Source organism: Astatotilapia calliptera, chromosome 19 (assembly GCF_900246225.1).
Source record: "Astatotilapia calliptera chromosome 19, fAstCal1.2, whole genome shotgun sequence".
Taxonomy (NCBI): Eukaryota; Metazoa; Chordata; class Actinopteri; order Cichliformes; family Cichlidae; genus Astatotilapia; species Astatotilapia calliptera.
Window position 1 is genome coordinate 29,886,567 of NC_039320.1, and position 21,158 is coordinate 29,907,724.

Below are 21,158 nucleotides of genomic sequence, written 5' to 3' on the forward strand. Positions count from 1 at the left end.
GAGTCTGCTTGGGACCTGGTAATGTAAATTTTGCTATCAGGCAGTGATTCCTCCTCAGAGAATTTACATTACAATGCTCCAACGATGCATGTTCCCCAAGTTGAGAATATCAAAGGAGTATAACAGGAATGTCAACTCAGCTATTGGGTCTCCAGCTGTCCATGTGTGTATTGGAGTAAAATCTAGTTTAAAGTTAACTCCCATCCATCCATATGTTAGAGCAGAGCAGGAGGCTCGTAGCAAAGGCCTGGCCAGTACAGGGCTCACAGGATGCTGGTGGCTCAGGTTCGACACGATCACGATGCTCATGCGTTCTGGTGTCCTCGAAGTCTCGGGCTGCAGAGGGTATACAGAGTTATTATGCAGTTTGATATAGAACAGTAGGAATGATTTCCTGCATTCTTTTTGGTAGTAGGGTCGAATCAGTGTAAGGTAAAAGTAGCTCTGCTGCCTCAGAAGTATGGAGTGGAGCAGGTGAGGTGGATTATCCATGATGGAAAGAAGTCTGTTTAGTGAGCTCCTATCACTCACTGACTCAAAAGCCTCCAAATTCTGACCAGTGATGGTTCCAGCCTTATGGATTAGTTTGTTCAATGTCAGGCGGGGGAAGCTGTTCCTTCATGGTAACATGGATTGAACTGCACCACCTTTCTTCAACAAATACTTCAATCCCTCCAGTCTTTTTCTTACCATTCATCTTGGCATGTCTGTCAACCCGAACACTGAAAAAGCTGAATTTATCCATCTTATTAGCCAAAGACCTCATGTTCCCCATGATGCCCAGTGAAATGGAGTTTACATGTCCTTCTCGTTGCTTTAACTCTTCCTCCACCCGGCACCTGCAGTGTCTCCTCTTGAGTTTCTGCTAGATGACCAGTCTGGCTCCGGACAGCAGCTTGTTTTGGAGAGCACTAGTAGCTGGTCCCAAGTGTATGTGAATACAGAGTGACCGCTTAGCATGAAAAAAACAAACTATTAAGAAAAACACAAAGTACCAGAAACTCCAGGAGCTGCTGCAGAAGTCTGCCAAGCACACAGTCGGTCAGAAAGCAACCCTAAATCCTTCTTTTTTTGCCTGCTCCCTTAGGGCCCTTCCTCTTCTCCTCCTGCCTGACAGCTCCATATTCAACATCCTTTGTCCAGCATATCAATTGTCCCTTCTTCTCAGGAAGGACAATCTACTAACCATATGTTACAAGGGTAACTGAACCTTGTGCTACATTAATATAATAATGAAGTAAAATTGACGATAGTACAAATATTACTCTTATTCTAATGAAAGTACTCAGTCATCTGTTATGTAGGAGACATGCAGCAAAAGATCATTTTTTTAAATAACTATTTTCTGTTGCCTGCATTTAAGAGGGGCCTTTGCCTCCACACATAAACAGTAAAATGAGTTCAGTCAGGGGTTACAGTAGGAGTCAGCAGGTTAGGGAACCATAAGTTCTGTACAGTGGCTCAGCTTAGAGAAAAGAATCGCAACTCACAGTCACTTCTCATAATAAGCTCCACTGGGTTTGCTTTGTGTGCAGGCTGCGATCAGCTGACCTGCTCCTCTTTGTGGATTTACACAACTGAATTTAAGAAGATGTTTGCAGTTGGCTGATGTCCATCCTCAACAAGAAGAACAACACTCTTGACTCCATTTGTATGTCACAGCTCCCACATCTGTTCGTACTTAAGGTGGCCCTCTGGAAGGGAAGGCTCCCTTGTCCATATACGGCAGACATCTAGGCGCCATGCGCACTCCAAAGGTCACAGATCACACATATGTCAACACGTATGTTCACATATTATAACAACATTGAACTGTGTACATTAGACCTACTTTATGAATACCAGAACCATATGCTGAGCCTAGATTTGTGTGAATGTGGAGGTATCAGTACAGGTGGGGGTGCATGTCTCTGTCGATTCATCTGTGTGTGTGCTTGTATTTCAATTCAATTATGAGCAGCACTTTGGCGACAGTGGGAAGGAAAAACTCCCTTTTAACAGGAAGAAACCTCCAGCAGAACTTAGGGAGGGGCAGGGCCATCTGCTGTGATTGGTTGGGGTGAGAGAAGGAAGACAGGATAAAAGACATGCTGTGGAAGAGAGACAGAGGTTAATAACAGATATGATTCAATGCAGAGAGGTCTGTTAATACATAGTGAGTGAAGAAGAAACACCCAGTGCATCATGGGAATCCCCCAGGAGCCTAATGCAGCATAACTAAGGGGTCATTCAGGGTCACCTGGTCCAGCCCTAACTATATGCTTTAGCAAAAAGGAAAGTTTGAAGCCTAATCTTGAAAGTAGAGATAGTGTCTGTCTCCTGAATCCAAACTGGAAGCTGGTTCCACAGAAGAGGGACCTGAAAACTGAAGGCTCTGCCTCCCATTCTACTTTTAAATACTCTAGGAACAACAAGTAGGCCTGCAGAGCGAGAGCGAAGTGCTCTAATAGGGTGATATGGTACTACAAGGTCATTAAGATAAGATGGGGCCTGATTATTTAAGACCTTGTATGTGAGGAGCAGGATTTTGAATTCAATTCTGGATTTAACAGGAAGCCAGTGAAGGGAAGCCAAAACAGGAGAAATCTGCTCTCTCTTTCTAGTCCCTGTCAGGACTCTTGCTGCAGCATTTTGGATCAGCTGAAGGCTTTTCAGTGAGTTTTTTGGACATCCTGATAATAATGAATTACAGTCGTCCAGCCTGGAAGTAATAAATGCATGAACTAGTTTTTCAGCGTCACTCTGAGACAGGATATTTCTAACTTTAGAGATGTTGCACAAATGGAAGAACGCAGTCTTACATATTTGTTTAATATGTGCGTTGAAGGACATGTCCTGGTCAAAAATGACTCCAAGGTTCCTCACAGCGTTACTGGAGGCCAAGGTAATGCCATCCAGAGTAAGAATCTGGTTAGATACCATATTTCTAAGCTTTTCAGGGCCGAAAACAATAACCTCAGTTTGATCTGAATCAAGAAGCAGAAAGTTAGCGGCCATCCAGGTCTTTATGTCTTTAAGACAGAGCAGAGCAGCTATCTGAACGCTACCCCAACAGAGGTCGTTTATCTTGTTAATAATTTCACCTCCTCACTACGTACGACTCTGGATACTGTAGCTCCTGTGAAAACTAAGGTCTCTAATCAGAAGTACCTGACTCCGTGGTATAATTCTCAAACATGTACCCTAAAGCAGACGACTCGTAATCTGGAGAGGAAATGGCGTGTCACAAATTTAGAGGATCATCATTTAGCCTGGAGAAATAGTTTGCTGCTTTATAAGAAAGCCCTCCACAGAGCCAGAACATCTTACTATTCATCACTGATTGAAGAAAATAAGAACAACCCCAGGTTTCTCTTCAGCTCTGTAGCCAGGCTGACAAACAGTCAGAGCTCTGTTGAGCCAACCATCCCTTTAACGTTAACTAGTAATGACTTCATGAACTTCTTCACAAATAAAATTCTTATCATTAGAGGAAAAATTACCAATAATCATCCCACAGATGTAATATTATCTACAGCTACTCTTAGTACCATTGATGTTAAGTTAGACTCTTTTTCTCCAATTGATCTTTCTGAGTTAACTTCAATAATTACTTCCTCCAAACCATCAACGTGTCTTTTAGACCCCATTCCTACAAAACTGCTCAAAGAAGTCCTGCCATTAATTAATTCTTCGATCTTAAATATGATCAACCTATCTCTAATGATTGGCTATGTACCACAGGCCTTCAAGCTGGCTGTAGTTAAACCTTTACTCAAAAGCATCTCTAGACCCAGCAGTCTTAGCTAATTATAGGCCAATCTCCAACCTTCCTTTATATCAAACATCCTTGAAAGAGTAGTTGTCAAACAGCTAACAGATCATCTGCAGAGGTTTATTTGAAGAGTTTCAGTCAGGTTTCAGAGCTCAGCACAGCACAGAAACAGCTTTAGTGAAGGTTACAAATGATCTTCTTATGGCCTCTGACAGTGGACTCATCTCTGTGCTTGTCCTGCTAGACCTCAGTGCAGCATTCGATACTGTCGACCATAATATCCTATTAGAGCGATTAGAACATGCTGTGGGTATTACAGGTACTGCACTGCAGTGGTTTGTATCATATCTATCTAATAGACTCCAGTTTGTGCATGTAAATGGAAAGTCCTCTTCACACACTGAGGTTAATTATGGAGTTCCACAGGGTTCAGTGCTAGGACCAATTCTGTTTACATTATACATGCTTCCCTTAGGCAGCATCATTAGAAGACATAGCATAAATTTTCACTGCTATGCAGATGACACCCAGCTCTATCTGTCCATGAAGCCAGATAACACACACCAATGAGTTAAACTGCAGGAATGTCTTAATTAAAGACATAAAGACCTGGATGGCCGCTAACTTTCTGCTTCTTAATTCAGATCAAACTGAGGTTATTGTACTCGGCCCTGAAAAGCTTAGAAATATGGTATCTAACCAGATTCTTACTCTGGATGGCATTACCTTGGCCTCCAGTAACGCTGTGAGGAACCTTGGAGTCATTTTTGACCAGGACATGTCCTTCAATGCACATATTAAACAAATATGTAAGACTGCTTTCTTCCATTTGCGCAACATCTCTAAAATTAGAAATATCCTGTCTCAGAGTGACGCTGAAAAACTAGTTCATGCATTTATTACTTCCAGGCTGGACGACTGTAATTCATTATTATCAGGATGTCCAAAAAACTCACTGAAAAGCCTTCAGCTTATCCAAAATGCTGCAGCAACAGTCCTGACAGGGACTAGAAAGAGAGAGCAGATTTCTCCTGTTTTGGCTTCCCTTCATTGGCTTCCTGTTAAATCCAGAATTGAATTCAAAATCCTGCTCCTCACATACAAGGTCTTAAATAATCAGGCCCCATCATATCTTAATGACCTTGTAGTACCATATCACCCTATTAGAGCACTTCGCTCTCGCTCTGCAGGCCTACTTGTTGTTCCTAGAGTATTTAAAAGTAGAATGGGAGGCAGAGCCTTCAGTTTTCAGGCCCCTCTTCTGTGGAACCAGCTTCCAGTTTGGATTCAGGAGACAGACACTATCTCTACTTTCAAGATTAGGCTTCAAACTTTCCTTTTTGCTAAAGCATATAGTTAGGGCTGGACCAGGTGACCCTGAATCCTCCCTTAGTTATGCTGCAATAGACGTAGGCTGCCGGGGGATTCCCATGATGCATTGAGTTTTTCCTTTCCAGTGACCTTTCTCACTCACTATGTGTTAACAGACCTCTCTGCATTGAATCATATCTGTTATTAACCTCTGTCTCTCTTCCACAGCATGTCTTTTATCCTGTCTTCCTTCTCTCACCCCAACCAATCGCAGCAGATGGCCCCGCCCCTCCCTGAGCCTGGTTCTGCCGGAGGTTTCTTCCTGTTAAAAGGGAGTTTTTCCTTCCCACTGTCGCCAAAGTGCTTGCTCATAGGGGGTCATATGATTGTTGGGTTTTTCTCTGTATCTATGAAGCGCCTTGAGGCGACTTTTGTTGTGATTTGGCGCTATATAAATAAAATTGAATTGAATTGAAAGTTCATGTGTGGCCAGAAGAATCTGAGACGCAAGCGTGTCAGCGTTTTTGCAATGCCCAGATGTCCGGATGTAGGATGATCGTGGTAATACTTGAGCAGATAACCACGGAGTGTAGTAGGAGCAAACAGTTTAACCCTTTAAGACCTACCATAGAACCAAGTTCGCCAGAGCTTATATTATATTTTTACATGCTGTGGAGCCATTTTTGGGAGCATTTCAAGTTGCTATACATCAATACAACCATTATAGCCCAAACTTTAATAATATGTCTGCATTAGGTGCATTGTAATTACATAAATTGCAAAAAAGTGCAATAAACTACAAAAATATTGAAAATCGTTTTTGTTTTTTTAACATATATTTCTAGTTAGATAAATTTAAGAGGCTTATCCCTCAAAACTGTAAATACAAAAAAGTTGGACAAACTAGTTTCCCACCACAAGAAATTTATTTTAAGTGTCTTCATAGTTTTATTTTTGAAATACACCAATTTTCATACACTGCAGGAAAAACGAAAATAAATATTATAGTGCAAATATGCAAAATAACAGCATATGCATCAAAATAAACTATTTCCAGCAGTGCAATATGAGTCGTAAGCATCCCAGAAACAACACAGAAAATCACAAACTCAAACATAACTTTTAAAAACACAAGTGTAGGCTCATAAGGCCCCAATCGTAAAAAACTACATTTCCGCAAAATTACGTCACTTCCGGTTTCGGGCAGGTCATGGCGGACATGCGACAGTTCACGCTGATGGACGTAGGAAGTGTTACAAACAGCTGATCGGATCGGCAAAGCGTGTTTCTGGAATATTATGTTTTTGTTGCTGCAAGTGCTTTTTATGCAGTTTTTGCAAAGCTATATGTGGAAGGAAACTGTGACCGAGGACAAGCTGATGGCATAAGATGTAAGTACAACTCCTCTGGTTTCATATGCAAAAAAAATTATTGCGCTAGCTTACGTGGTTGCAGTGCTACCGGGATTTAAAAATAGTTACGCAAAATGGAGCGTGCCCGCTCCGACCGGCTTTAAAGGGTTAAGCTGCTTGAGTGGGTGGAGACCACATTTCGTTTTTGGGTCGAGGAAATAGAGGAGACCATCATGTACAACATACTTTTCCAGATCTTGATTATCCTCCCCAGTTTGTTGGTCACTCTCCAGCTGATTGAGCAATGAGCCTGTGACTGGGTCCTCAAGCTGCAGTTGACGAACATGTGGGCGGTCTGAAACAATTACAGAAGGCAGAGCACGAAGGTCCATGCTCCCAATCATGGCAGAGGGAGGGAGAAGATCAATGGGGGCATCCACATCTGGTAGAGGATTACATGAAAGGGCATCGGGCACCTTATTACGTTCTCCAGGTTTGTGGATAATGCTGAAGTCAAAGTCTTGAAGGCGAAGAGACCACCGAGCAAGCCTGCCAGAGGGGTTTGGTCGAGACATCAACCACTTGAGGCTGCTGTGGTCAGTGTAAATGGTTACGTGCAAGCCTTCAACATAGGGTCGGAAATGTTCCAAGGCCCAGATCACGGCCAGACACTCCTTCTCTGGAGTTGAGTAGGGCTTTTCCGATTTGTACATAGCACAGCTAGCAAATGCTACAGCAACATCTTTGCCATCCTCATCTTTCTGCATTAATGCTGCTCCAAGACCAGCATCGCATGCATCAGTGTGAATGAAGAATGGACGCGAAAAATCTGGGAACCTGAGGACTGGTGCTGAGGTTATAGAATGTTTCAGAAAGTCCACAGCTGCCTGGCACTTGTCATCCCAGTAACACTGCACGTCCTTTTTAGTGAGGGCGAAGAGTGGCTCTGCATGGCGGACGTAGTCTTGTACAAAGCGGCGATAGTAGCCAGTTAGGCCAAGGAACTGTCGCACCTGCTTTGTTGTGGTCGGCACTCTGAACTCAGTCACAGCTCTCACCTTGTCAGGGTCAGGATGAATGCCAGCCGGCGTAACCCGATAACCAAGGAAGGTGAGTTCTGAAAGGCAGAATTGGCATTTGCTCAGCTTTAAAGAGAGGCCAGCGGACTGAAGCCTACCAAGGACCTCTTTTAAGCCAAGCAGGTGTTGCTCAAAGGTCGGTGATGCGGCAACAATGTCATCTAGATACACCACGCAGGACTTATAAATCAGGCCAGCTAGAACATTGTTCATAAGCCGCTGAAAAGTCGCAGGGGCGTTACACAGGCCGAAAGGAAGGACTCTGAACTGAAACAGGCCACAGTGCATAATAAAAGCAGTCTTTCGTTTAGCTTCTTCAGCAATGGGGACCTGCCAGTAACCTCGAGCGAGGTCTAGTGTTGTGAGAAACTTCCCTCTCGACAGAAAGTCCAGTGATTCATCCACCCGCGGGAGTGGGTAAGAATCCTTCACGGTCAGCTGATTCAGACCACGGAAGTCAACACAGAACCGTGGTTCGCGGGGGGGTTTGTTCACAATGACCACGGGGGCTGCCCCTGGTCCTGATGCAGGTTCGATGATGTTATCCTGTAGCATTTTTTCCACTTGCTCTTCTATGATTTGCTTTTTAGCTGGTGAGGTGCGGTATGGTGGCAAGTTAACAGGCTTTGCATCCCCAGTTACAATGACATGTTCTGCCAGAGAAGTGCGACCAAGGTGGCCATCAAACAGGTCACCAAAACTATTTAACAACTCCAACAGTTCTTCCCTCTCCTCAGAATCCAAGTTAGCTTCTCCAGCCTTATCATGGAGGGAGAGCTGCGGGGTGTGCTGCAGGGTCATAGTTCCACACTCAAGATCAGCTTCCACAAAGCCATTTTCACCGAGTTCATCAAGACATGGGGGTTTATCGTCCATAATTACAGTTCTTGTTGGGACATGTAATGTTAGTGAAATGCGAGTCATAAAGTCCATCCCAAGAACAAAGGGGGATGACAGGTCCTGCACTATCACCAACCACTGATAGACTCGCTTGCCCATAAATCCAATGGTTAACCAGGTTATTCCCAATGGACTGCAGTTAGTGCCATTGGCCAGTCTTATGGGCGGAGAATCCCACGGATTATTTAATGACTGATTTTGGTTTTTCTCAGACAACAGGTCTGCATTTACTGCTGAAAGAGATGCCCCTGTATCTAGTGTGGCATCCAGAGCTGCCCCATTAAAGTTCACTTTAACTCTGAGAGGGGTGTTCCACGATGCTTGCAAAGTTCCATCTTCAACGTGACTGAGCACTGGTGGCACACTTTGATCTGACAAAGGCGATGAGGGCTGAGTTATTGGCTGGGGGGAGGGTTGCCCCTGTGAAAATCTGCTCCTGGTTGTCAGCAGGCAAGAAGACAGTTCTGAAAAGTTCACAAAACTTAGCCCATGTAGATACATGAGGAATGAGCACAACAAACCACTTTCTTGGTTCCTTAGCTAGGAAGTGTGGTAGCTCTCTGAGGATTTGGGCGTCTGTTAGGTCTAAGGAGGTTTTGTAAGCATTAACAGACTGTAGCCATTCTTCTGGGTGAAGACTGCCATCATTAGCGAGCACATTGGGCTCCAATTTAGCTTGATGCAATGCCGCAGCAAGGACTCTGGTTGTATTAATTAGCTCCAGCGAATCTGACTGGGATTGGGACAAGGCCCTGGCGGGCTGCGTGGGGCCAGGTGCTGAGATAGATCGTTCCGTTTCCCTGGTTGGTAGGCCTGGCACATATGGAGTAGAGGAGGCCTGAGGAAAAGGGTGAGTGATCTGGGCAGCTGGTATTTTTGGGACTGGTCTTTTTTGTTGAGTCCACTGCTCCAAAATATTCCTCTGGAGGTCCAAAGAGTGATGAAGGCACTGCTGAAGCATATCAACCTCTGCTTGCAGACTTTGCACTTTATGCCCAAGGTCAGCAGTACTATGTCTGGCAGTAAGTCGGTTGGGGTGTAACATAAAGTCTATATCATCACACATGTCAGTCAAGTCAGGATGAGTAGCCATAATACACACTTATCAAAAACCCAAATCTATATAAGGTAGCAGTTGTGCTGAAATCAACTTCAGTTCTGGTCACACAAAAATATACAAAACATGTGAATTCTGAAGTTTAGCTTCAAATGTTTTATCTGACTTTGAAACGTGGAGGTAGAAGGAGTAAACACCCCGGATCAAAAGCATTTAGGTGTAAAATACAGTAGATCCAAACTTATGAGTAACTGTGTATGAGTAACACCTTTTCAAGTCAAATGCACTTAAAACAGCATCTCAATAAGAACAGTTAAGTCAGTGAGAATCAATAGTAAATCAGTTTGAAATATAGACAGCGTTGTTTTTGTTTGTTTGTTTGTTTGCTTTTGTTTTTTTTTATATATATATACTCACAACATCAGTACAGTGATTTTCCAGTCGACTCCAAACTTGTCCAGTCCTGACACGGCATAGAGGTTTGTCCCGTGGAAAAGTTCCCACTTGCAGAGACCGTGCGGATGAAGCAAAGTCTGCAGCGTGAGCTCGGCTGGTGAAGGGGAGAGAAAAACCCCGGTGCGCTTCACTCCGCATACATGCACTTCAGAAACTATGAAGAAGCGGCATCCGTCTCGTGTCCAAGTAGCGTGAATCCACGTTAATCCAAAAGTGTCGCAGTAAAGGCGTTCAGCAGATAACGATAATACATCCCGAAAACAGCGCTGCGGCGGCTTCGCTCGTTGCCGTGGAAACACACCTCCGTGATCCGGTGAATCTGTGATCTTCCCGACGTCCGCATCGAGGCCAGCCTGGTCTGTTTCCGCGAAGTATGGCAGACTACTACTAGATCTACTTTGCCGTGATGTACCTTTTAATGTATCAATCATCAGCTGCTCGAAGATACTGCATACTGAGGTCCAGGAGAAGATGTTCGGGCGCCATTTTGTAACGTTGGGTTGTGTTGCGTGGTTGAGAGGAGGCAGTAAAACACCTAGCAGGCTAGTCGGAAGAACACACACCCACGCTGGTATCGGTAATCCACGGTGGTTCTTTAATACGCCTTCTTCAACAACCATATAAAAGCCCGGCTGAACGGCTGCGGCTCAACAACATAACGCCCAGCGTCCATACAACCCAAGCGTTGCAAACAAAACAAAACAAAAGGTTTGGAGAAGAAAACATAAATCCGTCCCTCCTTAAACACAAGCGTGCAGGCACGTGTCCTCAACACGAGAGAGAGAGCAGTGGCACAAACTGATGACATCATCAACCCTCGACTTGGGTGTCTTAAAGAGACACCTAACCAGATAGGGTTAGGGGGTTAGGGTTAGGGGACTGAGCCTGCCACCTCTGTGAGGCAGGAAATGCACGGGCCATCCCTCCCGAAGGAAACCCACCCTGCTGGTTGTCACGATTACGGGAAAGCCTCTGCCTTTTTCCGTATCGGACGACGGTCCAATCTGCTGAGGCCATCCGGTCCTCAGTCTTTGGCTAATGTTTGCGTTTGTGTTGTTGTGTTGTATGTTTTGTATATTGTTGTAGTTCTTGTGATGTGGGTTCGCCTTTTTTATCTAAATAATTATAACTCTTAAGTGAGCTTTTATGAGGCGAGATACAAATGAAGAAAATGAAAGGGAAAAAAAGGAAAAAGAATAAAGAAAAATTAAAACAAAAGCTTTATTTAATTAATTAAAAACGTTCAAAAAATAGTGTGCCGTACGCGCAACGTTTCGACCCCTCAAGGGTCTTCTTCAGGCACTTGGCACACAAAAAACTGCTGCGAAAATGTGGCTGTAATGCTGGTAAGAGATGTTCACTCGTCAATGCTCCAAATCCGAATGAACCCCTGGCTGACTCCACCTCCCTTCATACCCTTCTGTCTGTGAATGTTTTTTGTTTTGTCAATCCCTTTCCAATTCTCCTTTTGTAAAATTTATATTAACCTTCTGTATGTGAACCTTTATAACCATTACCATTAAATATGAACTGTAAACATTGTACAATAAACTTTTTAATATTTAATATTTTTAACTGTATTTGTTTTTTGAAAAATGATGTCATGAAATAACTGTTTTTTAACTGTTTTACCATACTATATTCCTTTTTTAAAACTGATGTTTATGCCCTGTCCCATGAAACTGTCTGGCTGGCAGACCGTGGGGATGAGTTGAGCTCTTTTAATAAACTCCTCGTTTAGGCGATAATGTGGAACACCACCATCTTTATTTCCAGCTTACTCTATATCCCTTACATAGCCTCACTTCCTGTCTAGAAGGGTAAGTACTGCCGCCTAGTGGCGCATGATATACCTCACTATAGATTACACCACATCCCCCTTACTGAAGTCAGACTGGTACATTCTTTTGTTCTTCAAACAAAACATAACTTCATATAGTTTTTTCAATACAGGCATACCCCAACATTTCAGGAAACATAAAGTCAGTATTGTCATAAACACTTTCTCTTTTCTTTTCCACCCGCAAGAGAATAAACACTTTTTTTCTTTTCAACCTGTAACAGAATAAACATTTTTTTCCTTTCAACATGCTACCCTCAAAACCACAACTCAGCATTTGAAACACACTTTTCTGTTTTCAAACAATCAGCTTCACAGATCAAGTCTTTTCGGTTTAATCACCTCCCTACCAGACCGGGTTCTAATCACACCTGGTGTATGGGGTGCGCTTGGCTCAGAAACTGTCTCTGTAGGAGTAGCTTGGATCTGTGTGGCTTCGGTTTGAGCCTCTGTTTGCGGGATCGGCACAAGATGACTGCGGTTCCTTCTAATTGTCCCTTGGGGCCCACTGATGACGTACGATCGTGGAGTCGGGTGGACTGCTGTCACTGTGCCCTGTGCTCTTGCATCCGTGATCCAGACTGGTTGTCCTGGCACCAATTTATCCAGTTCTCTTGTTCTATGTCTCTTGTTAAAACTTTCGGTTTGTCTCAGCCGTTTCTCTCTCTCCGAACAACTAACCTGCTGAAAATCAGGCAGACAGGGCTGTAAGGTTTCAGGAAGCATTGGCAAGGTAGTACGAAGCCTGCGCCCCATGAGAAGTTGAGCCGGGCTGTAGCCATTTGCCAGTGCTGTTGTTCTGTATGCCAGCAATGCCTTGTATGGATCGCTAGCCTTTTTGAGGAGATTCTTGACGGTCTGGACACCTCTCTCCGCTTCGCCGTTGCTCTGCGGGTACCTGGGACTACTGGTGAACACAAGGAAAGCGGCGGGGCCAGACGGCATCACCGGCCGTCTGCTGCGCTGCTGTGCTGACCAGCTAGCAGGTGTGTTCACTTACATCTTCAACGAGTCCCTGGCGAAGTCTGTGGTCCCCACATGCTTCAAAAGATCCACCATCATCCCTGTGCCCAAGAACAGCAAACCCTCATCCCTGAACGATTACCGGCCAGTTGCACTGACCTCGGTAGTAATGAAGGTGCTTGAGAGGCTGCTGAAGAACATCATCTCCTCCTCCATCCCAGACACCACAGATCCGCTGCAGTTCGCCTACAGATCCAACAGATCCACAGAGGATGCCATCGCCCACGTCCTACACACCACTCTCAGCCACGTGGACAAGAAACAGGGTAACTATGTGCGAATGCTGTTTGTTGATTACAGTTCAGCGTTTAACACAATAGTGCCCTGCAGACTGTTCACAAAGCTGAGGGATCTGGGACTTAACAGCCGTCTGTGTGCATGGGTGTTGGACTTCCTCACTGGCAGAACTCAGGTGGTGAGGGTGGGCAGGTGCTTCTCCAACAGCATCACCATCAACACAGGAGCACCTCAGGGATGTGTCCTCTCGCCACTGCTCTACTCCCTCTACACTTCAGACTGTGTGGCCACCCATGGCTCCAACACCATTGTGAAGTTTGCTGACGACACAGTGGTGTTGGGTGCCATCTCCAACAACGATGAGGCGGCCTACATGGACGAAGTGAAGAATCTGGCATCGTGGTGCCAGGACAACCACCTCCAGCTGAACGTCAGCAAGACCAAGGAGCTGGTGGTGGACTTCAGAAGGGGTCAGCACAGAGACTACAAGCCCATTATCATCAATGGAGCTCCAGTGGAGAGGGTGCAGTCCTTCAAGTATCTTGGTGTCCACATCTCCTCAGACCTAACATGGGCTGCCCACATTCAGGTCCAGACCAAAAAGGCTAGGCAGCGCCTGTATCACCTACGACAACTGAGGAAGTTCAGGGTCTCTCCAAAGATCCTCAGGATCTTTGGAGAGCATCCTCACACAGAACATGACATCGTGGTTTGGGAACAGCTGTGTGAAGGACCAAAAAGCTCTCCAGAGAGTGATCCGTACAGCAGAACGCTGCTGCAGGATTGCTCTCCCCCCGCTTCAGGACACCTACACCAGGAGATGCCGGACTAGAGCAGCGCAGATACTGAAGGACCCGCCCCATCCTGGCAACAAACTGTTCCAACTTCTGCAATCTGGTAGAAGGTTCCGCATCTTCCGGGCAAGGACAGAGAGACTCAAGAGGAGCTTCTATCCCCAAGCCATCCGTGCCCTAAACACACACACCCGCCCTCTCACATCATCTATAATTGACTGAGACAGGACTCTTCCAGACACTAAACCAAGGCACAATGTACATTTCAAATTCCTTTAATTTTAAATATGTTTATATTGTCTATCCTGTAAAATAGTCAGATATCTATTCATATAAATGTACAGAATTCACCTGCTTGCTGCTACTACTGCACATTCACCCAGTGTATATACTATATGTGTATATATATATATATATATATATATATATATATATATATGTACCCGAGCTTGAAGGATAAACCGCCCGCAGGGGCGTGCTGGGTGTTTTTTTTTTATATATATATATATGGTAAATGGCCTGCATTTGTATAGCGCTTTTCTAGTCCCTAAGGACCCCAAAGCGCTTCACACTACATTCAGTCATTCACCCATTCACACACACATTCACACACTGGTGATGGCAGCTACATTGTAGCCACAGCCGCCCTGGGGCGCACTGACAGAGGCGAGGCTGCCGGACACTGGCGCCACCGGGCCCTCTGACCACCACCAGTAGGCAAACACGGGGTTAGTATCTTGCCCAAGGATATTTGGCATGCAGCCCTGGGATCGAACCACCGACCTTCTGATTAGTGGCTGACCTGCTCTGCCACCTGAGCTACAGCTACCCCACATATATATAATGTTCTTCCTCTACACCCCCCCCCCCCCCCCCCAATTTTTGCACATGTCGCGAGGAGCGTGTCAGGCTACATTTCACTGTGTGTTATACTTGTATAACTATGCATGTGACAAATAATAAAGAACCTTGAAGAACCTTGAACCTTGAAGAACCTTGGTGACATGCTCAAAACAGTAGTCCTTTGCAAAGTCTCCCATTTCTTGACATGCACATTGTGGCCCATTATCAGTGATCAATACTTCAGGTATGCCATGGCGTGCAAATATTGACTTTAAATGCACAATCACATTGGCTGAACGAGTTGGACTGAGTTGAGCAATCTCGACATATCTCGAGAAGTAATCCACTACTAACAGATAGTTTTTGTCTTTTAGTGTGAACAGATCAGCTCCTAAGTTCTGCCATGGCCTCTCAGGTAAACGTGTGGGCATAAGAGGTTCCCTCACATTAACTCTCTCCTGAATGCACAGCCTGCACTTAAGGACAAGTTCACCGATCTGGTTACTCAGGCCTGGCCACCACACTGCTTGTCGCGCACGTTCTCTACACTTGACTACTCCTTGGTGTCCCTCGTGTATTTTGTCCAGAACTGCGTTTCGCATGTTTGCAGGTATGACCAACTTTGTACCTCTCAGTAGTAGTCCATTGTGTACACTCAAAACTACTCTTTCAGACCAGTAGTGCTTTACCACTCCCTGCAGCTGGTTCCTGTCCGGCCAGCCCTCTGCACAGTACTTCATGACTTGCGAACAGACGCTGTCAGACTGCAGCTGCTCACGGAGATCTGAAAGGTATTTGCTGCTAGTAGGAAGGCCCTCCAGCACTGTGTCAACGTAGATATCAGTGTCCTCCATAAGGTCATTGTCTCTGGGAATCACGTTGCCTGCCAATGGCAACCGTGACAGCGTGTCGGCTGTGGTGAGGCTTTTGCCTGGAATGTGCATTATAGTGTAAGAATACCTCATCAGGCGCATGCGGAATCTCTGTATCCGCGGTGGAAGCAAATCCAGGGCTTGTCCTCCGAGTAGGCTCACTAGTGGCTTATGGTCGGTCTCAAGCTCAAAGTGTAGCCCTAGAATAAAGTCACTGAATCTTTCACAGGCCCAGGTGAGCACTAGCGCTTCTTTTTCCAGCTGAGCGTAGCGCTGCTCTGTGGCTGTCAATGATCGCGAGGCATACGCGACAGGTGACCACACATCATTGTCTTTCTGTAGTAAGACTGCCCCCAACCCGTATGAAGAGGCATCTGCTGAGATCTTCTGGGGTTTGTTTGGGTTGTAGAGCTGTAGCACTGGTGCAGATGACAGTTCTTGTTTTAAACTTTTAAAGGCGTTTTGTTGCTCATGCCCCCAGTACCACATGTTTTTAGTTGAAAGCAAGTCTCTCAGTGGTTTGTCTTTCTCAGAAAGGTTTGGGGTGAATTTCCCCAGGTGGTTCACCATTCCTAAGAAGCTCCTAAGCTCACTCACAGTGCTTGGCTCTTTCATCTTCTGCACCACGCTAGTTTTGTCAAGGTCAGGACTCATGCCTTCAGAAAACACAATGAATCCTAAGAATTTCACTGCTCTTCTGCCAAACTCACATTTTGACATGTTCAGGGTGACGCCTGCCTTCTCTGCACGGTCGAGGACAGCGTGGAGTCTCATGTCGTGCTCCTCTCTCGTAGATCCCCAGACCAGGATGTCGTCCATGTGGCATACGACTCCCGCGAGGCCGGCTGTCACTTCTGTCACCATCATGTTTTCGAAATGCTCTGGTGCACTGGAAATACCAAATGGCAGACGGTTGAAATGGTACCTCCCAAATGGCGTAATAAACGTGGTGAGGAGAGCAGATTCTTTGGATAGCGGTATTTGCCAAAAGCCCATGTTAGCATCGAGCTTGGAGAAATACTGCGCCCCTGTGAGCATGCCTAGTGTTTGGTCGACAGAGGGAAGGATATATCTTTCACGGCACACCGACCCATTTAAAGGTGTCATGTCCACGCAGATGCGGACTGTCTCTTTGTCCTTTTTAGGGGCTACGACCATGCCGCAACACCAGTCTGTGGGCTCCTCCACACGACTGATCACCCCCAACTGTTCCATCCTCTGTAGCTCTGCTTTGACTTTGCCCAGTAGTGGGAGCGGAACACGCCTGGGCACTTTCAGTGAATAAGGTTTAGCGTCGGGCTTCAGCTTAATCGTGTACGGTTTTTGAACAAGCCCGAGCCCATCCCATAGCTTCGGGTACACTTTCTTCACTGTCTCAAGGTCAACATTGTCCATTCGGGCAATTAATTTCAGTCTCACAGAAGCTGTCCTGCTTAAGAGAGCTACACGCAGGTTTCTGACTACGTAGATAGTCTCTGCAGTGCTCCTGTCACTGTAGGAAATGTCCTCCTTTGTGGACCCGAGCACGGTCAGTGCTGCACCTCCTGGTCCATACAGTGGCTTTTCAGCTTTTTGCAGATGCTCATTTGGCTGCTTAATGTCTTTGAATGTCTCTTCTGAGATAGCTGTGACATCTGCCCCCGAGTCTAATTTGAAGGTCATGCTTTTGCCTCTCACGCAGATGTTAGCAAGCCACGGGTCTTCTCCTGAATCCAGTTCACCTAGGAAGAGTCCATCTGCACAGTCTGCCACCTCATGCACAGCTGTAGACCTACAAACTCTCCCATAGTGTCCACGTTTCCCGCAGTTGTGGCATTCTGCATTTTTAGCTGGGCACTGTGCTGCTGGGTGCATCTGTGTTTTTCCACATTTAAAACACGTTTTATTCTCTTGTTTTGTTATTTGTGGTTTTCGTGGCTTGAACTGCATTTGATCTCTGCTTCTGAATTTATTGGGCTGTGACTTTCTGACATGCACGGCATCCATGGCTGTTTTGCCTGTGCTGCTTTCGCCTCTGAGGTCAGTTTGCTGTCTTTTTATTTCCTCAGATTGTCTCGCCATTGTGATAGCTTTGGTTAGCGTCAAATCTTTGTTGAGCTGCATTCTCTCCGACAGTGATGAATCTTTAAGACCCACAACGAGCCTATCCCTCAAAAGTTCATCGTGGAGTTCACCATATTCACAGTTTTCAGCGAGAGCATATAGAGCTGTTATGAAGGAGTCAACTGTTTCCGCTGGCTGTTGTACTCGCTTATTAAACTTTGCTCTTTCATAAATCACATTCTTTCTGGGGACAAAATGTCTCTCAAATGCGTTTCTGACCGCATCGTACTGCTGGCGCTGCCCGTCTGTTAGGTCGAGTCCCCTTAGCACGTCATCAGCCTCGTCTCCCATGCAGTATACTAATGTGTTCACTTGGTTAGCATCAGTTGAACCATTCAGATTACTTGCCATTCTGAAACGCTCGAAACGTCTGATCCACTTCTCCCATTCTTGGGGCTTTGCGAAGTCGAACGGTTCCGGTGGCTTGATGGTGAAAGTAGCCGCTGGTGGAGCTGCCGTAACCGGGCCAGGAGTCGCCGGTAACGCCGCTGCTTGCTCTGTCATTTTCGTCACTAGCCGTTCGCCAAGCTGACGGTTATTTTTTCCACTGTCTCTCTTCGCCGCCTAGAGCGAGTGCACTTCTGACACCATGTTGAGTTGGGCTCTTTTAATAAACTCCTCGTTTAGGCGATAACGTGGAACACCACCATCTTTATTTCCAGCTTACTCTATATCCCTTACATAGCCTCACTTCCTGTCTAGAAGGGTAAGTACTGCCGCCTAGTGGCACATGATATACCTCACTATAGATTACACCACAGTGGGGATGAGGAATGTAGGACCCAAAACGCAGGACTCAGCGATGCCACAGTGCACTTTATTTACAGTGAATTGACAGGTCAGTCCAACAGTTACTCAGATGTAAATTGCCAATGGTGCTCATCCCTTGCTCCCAGTGCGTCCCGTGCTGTAGCCCCCTTAGTTTGTGTGCTCCCCAACTCGCTTCTTCGCTCGACTTTCCTGGAGGAAGAAGGAAAAACCACAATTAACCACACACTAGTCGACTCCCCGGACCACACGCCTCGCACAGACTATACCGGTCAAGAGTAATAATCCCACGTCGACTGTCGCCGCGAGTCCAGGTTAAATACCTCTTCCTAGCCGGGAGGGATGATTACCACCAGCTGGTCAGGTAATCAGCTGCAATAGCAAAGAGGGACTCCCGATGACGACAGTCGCCCGGACACGCCTCTCCCACGACGCGCGCTTCCGTCAACAGCCCCGAGGACGGGGAGAGATAGAGAGATGCAGACACATGCATTCTACATACAAACGTGGACAGAACAGTAGACGACACCGACCCCAAATAATAGTCGTAATAATAATAATAACAACAACAACAACAACAATAATACCACTGCTCACGGACTCCTGAGTCCTCCAGAGCCGGGTCCGTGACAGAAACTGTTTTTTCAGAAAATATTATTTTGAATACACTGTTTTTAACATTTTACGTGATTCCACGGTTTTTAAATCTAAATATAATTTTTTATCTCTGTGAAGGTTCTCAGTCATCCAGGTCAGCGTAGTCAAAGGAGCTTGGAAAGAAAAGCGTCTGGACTTCTTTAAGTTGCTTGAAGACGTTTCACCTCTCATCCGAGAAGCTTCTTCAGTTCTAAGGTCAAATGGTGGAGAGTCCCAGATATAAACCTAGTGGGAGTTTCCCTCCACAGAGGGAATTTTTTTATCCAATAAAAAGAGGTTTCAATCAATTTTTGTAATGTAGAGAATATCCATGTCCAATTGTAATTTACTGTAAACATTAGGATGAGGGTTTTGTGTTATGGCCCCCAGGGTAAGATTAGAATTAGGATGGAGGAGGGGGTATGGTTAGGGTTAGGGGGTTTAGATGGGGGAGCTCAAGTTTGGAGGTTGGCCACCAAAGGTGGCCAAACTCCATGCACAGACGACACCTGTTCCCATCCTGGGCCCCCACGTCACTCACGGATTGCTCTCCAGGAGGGAAGTCTCCTCTCTTATCCAAAATAAAGGGGTTTGAAAGTGGGCTTAGAGAACCCAGAGGTTAAGTTTAGGGCCGGAAGATAGGGGATGAAGTTAGGGCCCAATGTTCAATCAGGGCTCTAGGCGGTTAGGTTTAGGTTCCCTGCATGGGGTTAAAAGAGGTTAAGGTTAGGGAAGGCTTCAGGCCCAGGAGTTTATAATGGGATGGCCATAAAAGGGCCTATACAAATAAAAAATGAAGAAACAAGGAGAAAAGTAAAGAGGAGGGGAAAATTCCCTTAAATGGAGTTACAGCACCCTCTAGTGGGTTATATTGGGGTTAAACTCTCACAAAATGGCATCTGAAGCCTCCCTCAAGCACAGAAGTACATAAAATCAGTCACTCAAATTGGTTTCATGGAGATGCTTCATTAACATGATCATTCCAATGATCCAACATGTGCTCTGCAGTCTTGTCCGTCCAGCGAAGATTGTCCGATTCTGTGCTGAACTTATCAGCAGGTAGAGCAGGCATGTGCTCCTTTAAACCTGCAATAAAATTGTTTATGTGTAATAATGTGTCTTGTTCTGTTTTGGGAAGGGCAGAAGAAAAGTTAATCACTGGAATATAAATGTCAGCTTGGGGGAATTTTTCTTGTGCCGACCTCAGCGTTCTTCTCAGCTCCCTTATTGGTACATTTTTATCCCTCTGACACCTGTTATTCAGGCTGAAGGAGAGAACCAGCTTTTCCACCGATGTGTCACTGTCTGCTTTATCCACAAGGATCTCTGCATGGCCCCATTCTGTCAATTTGGACTCCCTCCGCAACATAAGGAGGAATCAAGCCCACATTGGTGTCTCCAATGATCACCGATGCTTCCTTTGTGTGCAGTCTCCACTCTCTGAGCTTTTTCTTTGTGCTTGGATGTCTCGTCGGGGTGCATACCTGTTGTTCAACTGAAGCTGTGTTGGTCTTCTTGGGGGTGGATTCCCCCTGTATGAGGTCCATCGCCTCCATGTTCTGTTGTAGCTGAATGGCGGGAGAAGATTTCCCCTCAGAAGAAGCCCCATGAAGTGCTGTAAGGATTCTCCTCACCGTTTTGGGTGCAGTGTTAGCTGTGGGTGGAGCATGAAAGGAACAATGGAAGGAAGACATAATAATAATCCATTTTATTTGAAAGCGCCTTTCATCTCTCACAGACAATGTAAAAAAAAAAGAAAAAAAGAAAGCGCCTTTCAGAACACTCAAGGACACTGTACATGGCAGAATAATAAAAACAGAATAATGTATTCATATAATGAATACATATCCATCTGCTGGTGTTTTTCTGTTATGAGTAATGTGCAGTTTACATCATATACAAAAAACACCAATAGAAAATAGGCAAAAGGCAACCGATCCAAGCTCAGTAAAGTGAAAGGTGATCAATGTACTACAAAAAGAGAAGAAAGTGATTTTTGAGCACCTTTCATGTCTATACCAGTTGGTGGCGCTAATGCACCACTTTGTGGTTTGCCAGCCACCAAAATTCAAGAAGAAGAAGTAATCACGTGATTATGTTTTTTTAATCTGCCTTTCCAGATCCCGAGGGTTA